Source organism: Canis lupus, chromosome 2 (genome assembly GCF_003254725.2).
Source record: "Canis lupus dingo isolate Sandy chromosome 2, ASM325472v2, whole genome shotgun sequence".
Lineage (NCBI taxonomy): Eukaryota > Metazoa > Chordata > Mammalia > Carnivora > Canidae > Canis > Canis lupus.
Genome location: NC_064244.1, coordinates 11,053,758 through 11,068,324, shown reverse-complemented (window position 1 = coordinate 11,068,324; position 14,567 = coordinate 11,053,758). Strand labels below are relative to the sequence as shown.

Sequence of the window (14,567 nt, the reverse complement as noted above, 5' to 3'; positions counted from 1 at the left end):
ATCTGGACACCGCAAGAAATATTCTTCACGGATCTTTCCTGAAAGGAACGATGTAGATGTTTGTAGCTGTACTTGTTGAAAACCAATTCAGTACAATGACTTCAGTGAAATTCAGTCCAACTTTCTTTTGTGCATAGCAAACACAGCAGATGGACTGACTTTTTTTTTTAAGCACGATGTTCAGAAAAAATATGTATCATCTAAAAGAAAAATCTATAATATGTATTTACATATTTAAACCCACAATCGAGTTTTTTTTTTTATTTCCAACCTGTTGAGATGAAACATACACCCATCTTGTCCATATTACCTCCATGTAAATATCAGTATTGTTGGAGAAACACCAGAGCAGGACAGTAGTTAAACAGTAAAAACAGATTTTATTCAGGACTATTACAATAGGAGAAGAGAGACCTCAGTATAGAACCAGATGTAACGCCTCATGCAGCAGGGGCAGGTGGGAGTTTATAGTCTAGGAGCAGGGTGCCATCAATGGATGGAGAGTTTCTAAAAGAAAACATCAGGAGTAAGGGGGAGTCTGGCCTTTCAGGATCTTTGCTGAAGACAGGCTTGTGAGATGGCGGAAGAGGAGGGACTCAATCATGTATTGAGTGTGATCAGATGTGGAGGATGGAGGACTCTTACTGAACTGACTCAGCAGGGGGCTTGCTAAACATGGATTTTTTTTTCTAAGATTTTATTTATTTATTCCTGAGAGACACAGGTAGAGAGAGAGGCAGAGACACAGGCAGAGGGAGAAGCAGGCTCCATGCAGGGAGCCCGACATGGGACTCAATCCACGGTCTCCAGGATCATGCCCCAGGCCAAAGGCAGGCGCCAAACCACTGAGCAACCCAGGAATCCCCTAAACCTGGATTTTACAAAGAATTGCAGAGATGACCTAGGAGAAGGTTCAGGAAGTTGACTAAAATTTGATTTGCATCTTTCCTCCTCCTCAGGTCCCAGGATCCTCAATCAGACTTGAAATTCTTTCTGCCTCCATGCCTAACCATTGGGAATGCACTGCCCCTCTGTGCAGATATGTGCTTTTCTCCTAGTATGTTCTGTGGACGACTTGTGTCAGAATCTTGGAGCAAACATGTTGAAAACGCAGATTCCTTGGTGCCACCTTAGACCTATTGGATCTTAATATCTACAAGTGAGTCCTGGAATCTGAGTGCTTAATAGGCCATTTGTAAATACAAATTTCAGAACCACAGATATCTACAAAACATATAAAGGGGAAATGTGATTAAAAATAATAAAGAAAGAAAAAATAAATTTAAAAAATTAAAAATATAAGAAAGAATGAGGTTTCTAGAAAAGGTATCCATACAATTCCTACTTTGGAGAATGAAAGGATGTGCTATTTCCCACAGATATTTCACACCCACCTAATCTATAATTTTCCCCGGATTCCCTCAACTGCAGTTGCACCCTGGTACATGTTGAAGCAAGTGGCATTGTCTGTGGCACATTTGGCTGGCAGAGCAAGTAGTCATCATGAGTGGTAAGTTGGGGTGCTTCTCCCCCAAGCACCGGGGGTTGAGAGTCAGAGGACCAGGGCTGAGCACACTTGGTGTTGTCAGCAACTCCAATCCACACTCATGTTACCCTTGAAAGAGAGGTATAAGTTCCTTTAGGCCTAGAAGGAGCCAGGAAAAGGGTGACAGGTCATCAATGTTTGAAATATAATCAAGTTATCCCAGACAAATGCTAACCAAGACAGGATGCCAGGTCATCAGAGATAAACCAGGATTGTCCCAAGCAAACTGGGACACATGCTCACCTTATCTGTACAGCATCTGTCTTATGCAATATTAACGAGAGATACTATCCAACTTGATTTGGCTGCCATAGCTTATGTAGCAATGTAGTCATCTTCTTTGCTGTCCTAGGTCACTTGTTATAGTTCTTGAGCACCACCCTCTTCACCTCTATTTTAGACCTGTCTTTCCCTAAAGGAGAAATCCAGATAAGGGGTTCATTCATTCATTTCTTTGTTCATTTATTGAAAATCTGCTGATGAATCATCAGTGATTAAACAGTACATTTCTAGCCCTGGTGGAAATGGAGAAGATAAATGTTAGACACACACACACACACACACACACACAAGAAAATAGATATAAGTCAGCACAGTGATAAGTGCCACGAAGAAGATGGATGTGATACACACAGAGAGGGGAATGTGAGTGGGCTGGCCGCAGTTGAGAGGAGCAAGGGGAACAGAAGCAGCTTGTAATGTGTCCCCAATCCTTGGGAGGAAGTAAGTGTTTGACCAAATACTCTTGTTGAAAGAGGAAACAATTACTGAAAGTTATGTATTTTTCTCACAAATACTGGGGAAGAGACCCAGGAGGAGAGAGGTCCTTTCCTACCTATTGGCCACCATGCCACACTGGGCAGAGGTGATCTGCCCTAGTCTGGCCCCTGGCACAAAGAGATCCTCATGTATACCTACAACATGAAGGGAGCCAATGGCCTGTGACATACTGTGGCCAAGTAAGCTCAGGTCATTATAAAGGAAAAGTTTGAAGTCTAGAGATTTGAATACAGCTCCTCTACTTACTAGATATATGGTGGGTCTTTATGAGAATAAAATGAGTAAATATGGGTTAATGTGTATAGAACAATGCCTAGTATATAGTAGGTGCTCAACAAATAATATTAAAAGCATAGATTCTACTTGTATATTACAAAAAAGTAGTGAAGGACTTCAGAACATGCTATCCCCTAAAATTGCCACTTTGGCATATTGATTATTTTGAGTGGAAGACACTTGGGAAACCACAGATGGAAGACAGAGAGCCATCTCTGTCTTTTCTTCTTTTTTCTTTTTTTTTTTTTTAAGATTTTTATTCATTTGAGAAAGAGAGAGAGAGAGGGGGCATGAGTGGAGGGAGAGGGCAAAGCAGACTCCTCACTGATGAGGGAGCCTGATGTGGGGCTCAATCCCAGGACCCTGAAATCATGACCTGAGCCAAAGGCAGATGCTCAACCAACTGAGCCACCCAGGCAACCTTGTCTTCCTCTTTTGTACCTAAAAGCAGGTCATGAAGTTTCCCAAGAGAAGTGTGCCCTCCCTGTACCAGGAAGAGAAGAACATTCTTATCACTGGAGACTCAGAGTTGACACCAAAATGGATCTTTTAGAAACCACCTACTAAAACAATTCTTACTTTCCATTAGTTCCCCCATAGACTTCCTAGTCACTGTCACACAATTTACTGCCCCAGCCCATGCCTCCTTGTCCTGTCACATTTCCACAATTTGTTGTTCTTTGTTTAAAAAGGTATGTAGGGATCCCTGGGTGGCACAGCGGTTTGGCGCCTGCCTTTGGCCCAGGGCGCGATCCTGGAGACCCGGGATCGAATCCCATGTCAGGCTCCCGGTGCATGGAGCCTGCTTCTCCCTCTGCCTGTGTCTCTGCCTCTCTCTCTCTCTCTGTGTGACTATCATAAATAAATAAAATTAAAAAAAAAAAGGTATGTAAGCTTCCGGCCTAATAATTTCTTAGGTTTTTCACTTTCCTTATGAAAACTCCCACATGCATGTAAAAATATTAAATAAAACTTGCGCTTTTCTCCTGCTAATTTGTCTCATGTTAGTTTAATTCTCAAGCACAGCCATAGAACCTAAGAGGAGAGAAGTTTTTCCTCCGCTGTAATATGTGGCATGTGTGTATTAAACAAAAGTTTATATTTTCCTAACAAGAGCACTCTGTACTGGGTAGTGAATGACTAACTCAGCTAGACCTTCTTACTTGATTATGTTGACTAGGAAAAAGACACAACAGGAGCCAGGTATAGAGTAGCACTGAAGCCAAGACACACATAAAGAGAAAGCAGTAATTAAAACCCAGGAGTAAGTAGAAGCCATGAGACAATGAGAAGGGAGCAAGATCTCAAAAGAACACCAGAGGCAGAGGCAAGGGAAAGCTAAGCACCACACTGGCAGACCTGTGTTAGCTTACCAGCGTTACTACGTTATTCTGAAAATTGTTTCAGTTCTTCATAAGAATGTATTATGCCACTGGACTCCCATGTGTGGATGCCATGCTCAGTCAGTCACCCCTCGTGATGACAAAGTGGCTACCAATGGCTCTACGCTTGCATTCCCAGACCTGCAAAGCAAGTAGGAAAAGATAATACATCTTTCAACAGACCCTGCAAGTGTCCAGAGATTCCATCATGTTGGTTCTGATGGGGACCCTTGGCCACCCCTGAACTAAGCACTGTGGATGGGAGAATGGAGTATTGGGTTTCTCCAGGCTTGAGTTACATGCACATCTCCAACTCAGGCAGATACCAGTATTTCCACATAGACCGAGATTCATAGTAGGATGACTCCCCAGAGGAAAACTGGGGGCTAGAAATGGAAACTAGCAACAAAAACAATAATCTCTACCTCCGTTGGTAGATGTCAAGAATACCTGGGCAGAGGCGCACCTGGGGGGCTCAGTCAGTTAAGCATCCACCCTCAGGTCATGATCCCAGGGTTCTGGGATGGAGCCCCATGTGGGGCTCTCTGCTCAGTGGGGAGTCTACTGCTCTCTCTGTCTCTCTCCCTTTGCACCTCTCTACTGCTTGTTCTCTCTCTCTCTCTCTCAGATAAATAAATAAAATCTTTAAAAAGTATATAGAATACCTGGACTTTTCTTGAAACGAAGGGAAGGGGTGCACCTGGCAGGGGTGGCACACACAGGGAATCGCTGAGCTCCCTCCTACCTCTCAGAGATGTATCTGTGAAGGTAGAAGCTGAACACATTTGAATCAGCAGGTCACCCCTACGCACTCCCATCACCAACAGCAAACCCACTCTTCATCTAGGACGTTACCTTAGTGTCAGGGTTTGCTTCATGGGCTTCTGTCAAAGTGCTTGTGGCAAAGTGTGCCGTAGAAAGAAAAGGACATTACACATCAATGTGTGTGTATCTTATGGCAGATAAATCTAGCTGAGTATGGATTTCCATCATTTCTGGGAATCCTGGTGAATTTATTTAATCAGGGAGCTTATGTCATCATTTTAATTAACCCTCCTTAAACAGTCATGTTGTAAACATCCCAGCAGCAAGAAGCCTAACTTTAAACTGTCCAAGGAGAGATGATGTCTGAGCCTTTCAGGCTTCAAGAAGAAACACAGTGTAAGATTCTGCAGAAAACAAAAAACAAAAAACAAAAAACAAAATCAAAAACCTTCCTGTTAGCAGCTGGGTCTCTCGGCTGTTTAGCAGTGGATGCACACAAAATTCGAACATTTCGAATCAGAGGATTAAGGTAGACAATGCCAGGAGGAAATACTTTTAAAAAGTAAAGAAGAAATCAAATAAAGATATATTGGAAAACACGCCTTCCCAATAGGCGAGTTCACTCTGACTCTCCATCAGCTCCAGCCTCGCTGGGGAGCAAGAGTCCAGTTTCCCATTTTTCAAATTCTAAGGAGAATCCACCGCTGCGAGCTCTTCCACCCCTCCTAAGTTTTTGAAGGCTAGAAAGTAGCCACCAACGTTTATATACTCCCTTCCGAATATCAAAATACGTTCAAACTTATGTCTCTGTGCTCAAAACTGTAATATGATGTCTACTAGGATTTAGGAACCTACTCCCTCTGTTAACAATACCAGCGGTCCCCTCCATTTCATCTCTATCACTGAATCGGGGACTGTGGTAATAGAATTTCTGTGGTTTGTGTCCTCCAGATCTCAGAAGCCGAAGTGCAATATGGATCGTTATCTCCAAGCAAGAATACAAATGATTCTGCGCTCCTAGCTAGGAATGGGTCTTTACAGGCAAAGACGAGAAAAGAGAGAGAGAGAAAAAGTCCTCACACCCACGCACCTGCAGATCTTCTCTTATATTCCTTCACTGGGTCTATTCTTTCTACACACCTTTTGCAAAGCACCAAAATCTTCAATTTCAGCAGATGCTATTATCTTCCAGCTTCTTTTTTAAATTTTAGAATCCCATTTTCTTTCCTTTTTTTTCTAACTAAAATAACACTTGCGCCACGTTTTCCGCCTGCGGGGCTGTGTCTGTCACTTGCGTCTAGTCACGGAATTTATTTTATCCTGTGTTCTCATCAACTTGCTCTTCCCTTTCTGTTTTCTGAGGAAGCTCCACACCAGTATCTGTGTCCACCTTTTCCAGCTTTTCCTGCAGGGATCTTTTTTTTTTTCTTTTCCTGCAGGGATCTAAGAGACCATTACGAGGTCCTGCAAAGCAACCTTGGGAGTTTATGGCTAATTGTCATGAAAGTCCTGGGGATTTTGCTTTGGCAATAACCCTTCTTAGGGAGAATAAGCATTTTCCCCTGTTCTTTTTTTAAATCAAGGAAATGTGATTGTTTTTCTTCCTGTTAGTAAAGCTTCCTTTATGGGTATTTTCCAGTTTCTAATAGGGAAACCTAATTCCCAAATCTTAAACTTGAGTGAACCATCATTTGCTGAGCTGCCTAAAGGGGCTTGGCTGAGGTCCCTTCCCTTGAAAAGGTGACTACAAATTGCAAAGGGGCAGAAGAATTTCTGAATGGAGTGGAGTCTCTGTGCTCAAGAGATCACAAGATGGAAACCAAAGCCTTAAGAGTGCCACCTGTGGAATGATGAGGACAACGTAATAAAGCAAAGTTTCGGTGCGCTGGAGGGAAGTATGACAATAGTAAAATGTCATGCAAATATGCTCTCTGGAATGCATTGCTTCCAAGGATCATCTCTTGACCTGTCCACCAAAGGACATTTTGCCTTAGAGCAAAGCTTTAGAGCAAATTGCAAATCTGAAAGCACAGAGATTGAGAATCGTATTTCTCGAATGCTTTGGGAAAGAATTTCAAAGAAATCTCAGTAGGCTTTCATCTTCTTTCCTACTCAGTTTAAAAGGATATCTCCTCTTCCCATTGTCATCCCCTCAGAATTCCTAAGTATCCTTTTACTGCCATTTCACCCCCAGATCCTTTCTCAACCCCCCAAAGTCTGACTGCTGCCTCCAAGACACCCAGAGGCTTCATAATGCTCATCTTGCTGCCCTCTTCTTTCCTTTGCCTGATCCTGACACTTTTGTCCATAACCTCCTGTTTCTGGAAGCTCTCGAGCCATTTCCCTGTGACCCTCAGGGACGGTACCCTCCCCACTTGTCCCTCTTCCCTTCCCTGGTTCCGCTGTGTTGGCTCCCCTCCCACAGCCCTGGCTCTCACACAGCTGACGCCAAGCTATTTCCCTCTGAGATCTCAGCCAGTCTACTGGTTTCAACCTCTAAGAGCGAAAGAGATGCATATTTGTATCCAAGCACACTCTCCCCAGGCTTCTGCTCACCCCAAGCACCTGCATCCCTGAAGGATGCCTTCAGCTCATCTTCCTCCTGAGTCATATTTACTCCGCACATCCCGACTTCTGGCTGTGGGCACCTGAATCCACAAAATTATTTGTGTTAGCTTCTTGTCTTCTTCTTCTTCTTTATTTTTATTCACCAACATCTTTTTTCCCTGTGTTCAACCGACTGCAATAACCTCCTAATTGGCTATGATGCTTACGATTTCTCTCCATTAGCTGATCTGAGCCCACGGACTCTTTCTAAGTGCTGGAGGGTCAAAGAAGACCAAGATGTGGCATCTGCTCCTCGGCTCTGAAGATTTCAGTTCAGTGCAGGGGTTGGGGGGTGAGGAGAGGGAGAAAAGTAAACTAAAAATTTTCTAAAACAATGTTCTTGAGTGAGAGAGAAGTGAGAAAGAGAGCACGTGCAAGGGGTGTGGAGGGGCAGAAGGAGAAAGAGAATCTCAACGAAGTGGACCTCGATCCCACAACCCTGAGATCATGACTTGAGCCAAAATCAAGAAGTAGATGCTTAACCAACTGAGCCACCCAAATGCCCTCAAATTTTCTAAAAAGTCTTAAAAGGTAATAACTAGGTGAAAAAAATGCCTAGACTCTAGTAAATCTAAGTCACATTCAGGAGTGGGCCAAGGGTATCCAGGGCAGGTGAACTTGAAGAGGAGTTTTAAATAACAAATACAGGATGGATACACAGATAAATGAGAAGACATGGCTCACTTAAAGTGTGGAGGCTTTGAGGTCTCTTTACAAGTGCTTTATGGCTGGAATAAAGGGGGCATCTCCGAACCTACAGGGAGGGGAGACTAGGAGGTGCACTATATCAGTGAGAATCCCAAGAGGAAAAGTAAGCATGCTCAAAAGGCTTTAAGTGAATAGGATTTAGATTTAACAAGGGGACTTTTAAAGTGTGAGTGGAATGGAACAACGCTGAAGTCTAACAAGGACAGGAAGCCATCAATGCCTGCTGTCGAGGAGGGAGCAAGGGTCAGGGTTCCTGTTACTGGAACCCAGGGTGAGCTGTGGCCATGTGAGAGGAGCCAGGGGCTGACACCACATCAGGCTAGGCGTGAGCAGCAGTGACACCACCATGTGGGTGAGGAATAATTAACTCCTCTCTCCCCGTCTGCCACTCCATCTCTGGCCAGTGCTTCTTGTCAGACACAACCACCCAGAATCTGGACAGCCAGGAAGCCAGAGCCCAAACAGGCCAGCCTTCCTGAACACACAGCTCCGGGTGAGAAGTGGGGAGCATGGACGTGAGGGGTGGGTGGGGAGGTAAGAGTAGGAATTTCTGGGCAGGTAACTCTGTCATTGGCTTGTTTGGGCTTTGTGACTTGTAATTATCTCTACTTAAAAATCTTTACAGGATCCCTTCCTTCGTCTTTTGACATCTTTCTCCTATTTAAAATTAATTGCTAGAAGAAATTGTGGACACTATCATAAATTTTACTTCAACATAATTTCAAATCTTACTTTAAGAACATGTTTTTAATTTATGAGATAAATCGCAACCAAGATACATTCTTTTAGGGGCATATCAGTTTTGCCTGCAAAAGTTTCTAATTTTCCACTTTATCTTTTGGCTTAAATAAATTTTGTCTTTTAGGAGTCTGTGCTAAACACTTTCTTTTCCTGGCATTCACCCCAAACCATCTACTTCCCTCTATGGCATGAGGTAAATGAAAGTGGGGAGCAAAATCATACACACGTAAGTGAGAAGAGTTGTCTTATTTGATAAATGGAGTAAATGTGAACAGAATTCAATCTATTTGACAAATGGGTTTAATTTAACCAGTGTCCTGTGTCTGGTGGATTTCTCCACTTGGGGAGAACATTGGTGTTTGCAGGCTTTCTTGCCTCTGTAGAGAAGAATCCAGAAGGTGACTTCTGACCTTCAGCAGAAATCTCCCCAGGATTTCAATAAATAATGAGATGTCACATTTTGCCTAACAAATTGACAGATACATTAAAATGATCCTTGTGACATTTGAGGGATTTGCAAGTCTAAGAAGAGGCAGGGAGGGTCGGGGATGGGTCACATGCCAAAGGGATCAGCATGGCATCAAGTTTCTCAACAACCACGTTGGAAGGTAGAAGAGAATGGAAGATTGCCTTCACAACGAATCAGAAACGATTTGAACTCAAAACTCTATATCTAGCCCAGTCATAAATCAAGTACAAGTGTAGATTGGAATATTTCAGACACGCCAGTTCTTGAAACAATGTATTCCCTATGGACCCTTTCTCAGGAAGATATGTTCCACCAAAATGAGGAAGAAGGGAGAGAGAGAGGGAGAGAAGGAGGATTGTAGGGAAAGGGAGAGAGAAAGAGAAAGAGAGGGAGAGGTGTACAGAAAAGAATTCTCGTGAGAATGTTGAAGAAAAACTGCGCACGGGGTACCACTAATCCAGATTAAGAAAGGAATTAGCACTCTTAGAGATACATCTTCAGGACTAAAGCGAGTAACAATAATACTGAAGGGAACCGATTTATGACCTGATGTGATTAAGTAAGTGAGAGATAATTACTTTTATACAATCCATTTTGGAAAATTAATATGAAGAAAAATCAACCAAGTCCTATCATCTGGCTAGAATAGCACTGATGTAAAGAGTGCCTAAGAACACAAGAGAAAATACAATCACAGATTAACATCATCTATAAATATACTTGCAAAAATTTGAGAGAACATATTAGTGAGTACATTTAACAAAATATTTTATTTTAATATTTTAAAAGATTTTATTTATTTATTTGAGAGAGAGAGAGAGATAGCAGAAGCAGGGGGAGGGTTAGAAGAAGAAGAAGGTTCCCTGTTGAACAGGAAGTCTGACGTGAGGCTCAATCCCAGCACCCTGAGAGCATGACCTGAGCTGAAGGCAGATGCTTCACTGTCTGAACCATTCAGGCATCCCAACAGAATATTTTAAAAAGCATGACCAACTCATATCTATTCCAGGATACATTTATTAAGGGTAGTTCAAAAATTTGGAGATTTCTAAAATATAATCAGCCACAGTAAGAGATTAAAGGAGAAAATCATATGTTGGTTTCAAAACAATTAAAGAAAAACATTTACTAAAATTCAGCATTCATTAATAATTAAAAAACATGAAAGTATTTGCAAAACCCATTCGTATAGAGGACTAGTATCCAGAATATATCAAGGATGCTTTATAATTTAATAAGATAACCCAATGAAAAAAAGATAAATTTGAAAAAATACTTAAGTAAAAAAAGATATGCAAATGTAAAATAAAACCATGAAAAGATACATATTAAAACTACAATGATCTGGGACTCCTGGATGGCTCAGTGGTCGAGGGCCTGCCTTTGGCTCAGGTCATGGTCCCAAGGTTCCAGGATCGAGTCCTGCATCAGGCTTCCCGGAGGGAGCCTGCTTCTGTCTCTGCCTATGGCTGTGTCTTTCTCTCTGTGTGTCTTATAAATAAGTAAATAAGTAAGTAAGTAAATAAATAAATAAAATCTTTAAAAAAAACAACCTACAGTGATCTGTGACTACACTTTTTGAATGGCTAAAACTAAAATAATAATAATAATAATAAAACAAAACAAAACAAAAAAGGAATGCCAAGTGTCTGCATGATGAGGAACAGATGCTACTCTTGGCCAGTAGGAATGTAAAAAGGTAGAGACCTTCTTATAAGTTAGACACATGCTTATCACACAACCCACAAGTTATGTACTCCCAGGAATTTACTCAAGAGAAATAAGAACATGCATCCACAAAAGACCTGTATGCAAACGTTGGTAGCAGTTTAATTCATTATCCCTCTATTAATCATATTTTCATTTTTTTAGTAAATCAAATTTGCAAATATTGGTATGGGTAAATCTAAACTATGTAGGGGTGGGTAGGGGAAAAAGCAAGTTGCAGAATATACACATTTATCAAATTTATATAAAGTTTAAAATGCTACACCAAAATTCTATAAAATGATTACACATAGAAAAATATGAATAATAATTTTAAACCATGGATGCTAATGATAAACAGAGAATTCCTGTTCATGATTAACTCTGAGGATGCAGGAAAGACCACAGATTTAAGGGGATGATTCTGAGGGCCTCAATCATATTTTAAATCTTGTTTTGTTTTTTTTTTTGTGCTTGGAAAATTGTACAAAATTAGAGCATTAAGTGTAGATTTGAACAAATTGTTCAATATACTCTTTATGTTGTTTTCCTTGTGTTTGGTATATTTCAGAATAAAAATGAAAATAATTGTGTTTCTTGCTTTCCCATTTAATAATAGAGGATTTGTGTGTGGTTTTTTTTTTTCCTGTATTACTAAGTAATCCGAACACATCTCTTACAATTTTCTTAGTATTTCGAAGGACTGTTAAATCCTTTTTCTATGTTGGACTTTTACATTGTTTTCAATTTTTTATATGGTAATTAATACTATAATCAAATCTTTTCAATGAAGACATTTAATTTTTTTTAAAAAAAAGTATTAGTGAAATGAGGTAGTAGAAGAGAAAACAGCAATGAAGAATAGAAATAAAATGGAAAACTGTTCTTAGCTGATTGTAAAATCACAATCAACTATTGAAAATAATTTAATATATTTTTAATAAAACTATAAACATAGTCAAGGGAAAGCAAGTAAAAGAAAGTTAATTATCCTGCAAGGAAGCATCCAATTCTGCAAAGAAACATGAGAGAAACCACAGCCACATACACATGGGTGATTCTACAACCCAAGATTGTGCATTGTTCACATTCAGAAACCATGCTTTGTCCATTGTTTATCAATCATAGAATTTAGTTTTTCCATTTTACATGGGCTGACAATTTCTTTCTAAGTAAAACTGGACTCACAGGACATGTCAGCTCTTCAGGTTGGCCCTTTCACATAATCAAATGCAGAAATAGTCAAAAACCTGTGGTTAAAATGGAAAAAAACTATTTTCCATTCATGCATTCCTCTCAGTCATAGTTTTCAGGGGAAAAAAAAGCGCCTTTAGGCTGAGAAAAAGCATGAAAAATAACAACCTAAAATCTAAACATTTCTGAAAGTGAAATGCATATAAATGTGGGGGGAAGCACAATCTCTTCTGCTGATTTCAGAGTCCTGTTCCCTGAAGCATTCTAATGGAAGAACATATGTGCAGAAAATATTTTCCCCTTACAAAACTAGCTTTAATCCTGCATAAAATAGGGAAGGAGTATAGATTATAGAGCCAGACTTTAGGGAGAGTTCAATTTTTGCCACTTTATGTTGTATGAACTGAATAAATATCTAATTATTTCTGGATTTCACTTTCTCCCATCTCCAAAATTCAAATATTGGAAAGAGTTAACATTTGTCTATTTCATCTATTTTATTTCATTTTTCTAAAGATTTTATTTATTTATTTATTTATTTATTTATTTATTTATTTATCTATCTATCTATTTATTTATTTGAGAGAGAGAGAGAGACAGCAGGGGCATAAGGGGAGGGGGGAGAGGAGAGGCAGAGTGAGAGGATCTCAAGAAGACTCCCCACCCAGCAAAGAGCCTGACATGGGGTTTGATCTCATGACCTTGAGATCATGACCTGAGGTGAAATCAAGAGTGCATGCTTAACCCACTAAGCCACCCACGCACCCCTGTTTCATCTGTTTTAATCTATTCACACTTAACTTGCTTTAAATATTATTAGAAAGAAAGTGGATTATCAGGCAGCCCTGGTGGCTCAGCGGTTTAGCGCCGCCTTCAGCCCGGGGTGTGATCCTGGACACCCGGGATCGAGTCCCATGTCAGGCTCCCTGCGTGGAGCCTGCTTCTCCCTCTGCCTGTGTCTCTGCCTCTCTCTCTCGCTCTCTCTCTCTGTGTTTCTCATAAATAAATAAATAAAATCTTAGGAAAAAAAAAAGAAAGTGGATTATCAAAAGTTAACCGAGTAATTAATAATCCTCTCATCTTGTTTTTTAAGGATGCAGTAAGCTGTGTGAGGGCTGGCTAAGTCTGTAAAAGCACCCCCAAAAGCTAGTTCTTTTCATCCTCTTGAAAAACAAGAAGATATAAAATTCTGTGTCTGCAAGAGTTGTATTCATATTAAGATACATTGTGTGAAATTTGAAGTTTTATAGGAATTCACAATATGCAACTCTTCATTCATATCATCACCCCTGGAAATAATCTGATTCTTTACATTCGAAGCATCCAGGAAGCAGCAAAAGCCAATTTATTTATAAAAATACCATTCATTTGTCTATTTCTTTACAAGATATGGAGTATATTCATATAATAATATTACTACCTGATGTTAAAAAGTCCTAGATAAATAGTATTCTTCTTTTACCACCTGACTTTGCCTTAATTATGCTGTTATTGTACATTTCATTACTTTATGGAGCAATTGATTATTTTCATTAAAAAGTTATAATTGATGCCACTGCTTTACAGAGGTTTAGAGCTGTTTGATCTAAGAGAAGCCTGAAGGGGCACATGGGTGGCTCAGCAGCTGAGCTTCTGTCTTTGGCCCCGGGTGTGACCCCAGGGTCCTGGGATCGAGTCCCGGTCGGGCTCCCTGCAAGGAGCCTGCTTCTCCCTCTGCCTGTGTCTGCCTCTCCCTCTGTGTCTCACATGAATAAATAAATAAAATATTAAAAAAAAAAGAGTAGTCTCAATACTCAGAACAACCAGGGATATTTAAAGAATTGTCCCCTGTAAGTAAGCGACATTAAGCTCTCTGGGAATATGGCCTAGGAGTATGTATTTTAAAACCATTCCTCAAAAAAAAAAAAAAAAAAAAAACCATTCCTCAGATTATTCTGACAAACACCCATGTTTGCAAAAATGTCTCTTTAGTATTTAGATGTGACAAGCAACAACAGGGTTACTGTAGATGTTTCCCTCTGCTCTGGTGGGAATATCACTGCTATGCTCTCGTAAGGTATTAAGGACAGAAGGTTCCTACGGTCATTCTTTTATCCAATATTGCCCAGTAGTATTCTTGGGCAGGAGGGTGGTGGAAAGTACATGGACTAGGAAAATACTCAGCCATATAAATAATAAATTACCAAAAAATGCATAAGCCTTCCAAATACCAGGCTGATGCCTAGTCTTAGAAGGTCTTGCATGCAGCATATGTCTAACACAGATTCACTGCTAATTATGACCATTGAGGGAGGCTCTATTTTTCGAGGAGGACTGGCCAATGATTCTATGGAAGTGCCAGGCCACATGTCACAACACCAAGGGGAAATATCTTTAGGAAGGCTTATTCCAA

General features: G+C 40.5%; 1 long non-coding RNA gene across 1 annotated transcript; it reads right to left on the bottom strand.

Annotated features, from left to right (window-relative positions):
* Positions 1-360: 360 nt before the first annotated feature.
* On the bottom strand, positions 361-6,084 carry LOC112670415 (uncharacterized). Its single transcript, XR_003142941.3, has 4 exons — positions 5,840-6,084; positions 3,976-4,125; positions 1,790-1,958; positions 361-1,645 (listed from the first exon to the last, which is right to left on the bottom strand). It is a non-coding gene; the product is annotated as an uncharacterized LOC112670415 (long non-coding RNA).
* Between the last annotated feature and the right edge of the window lie 8,483 nt (positions 6,085-14,567).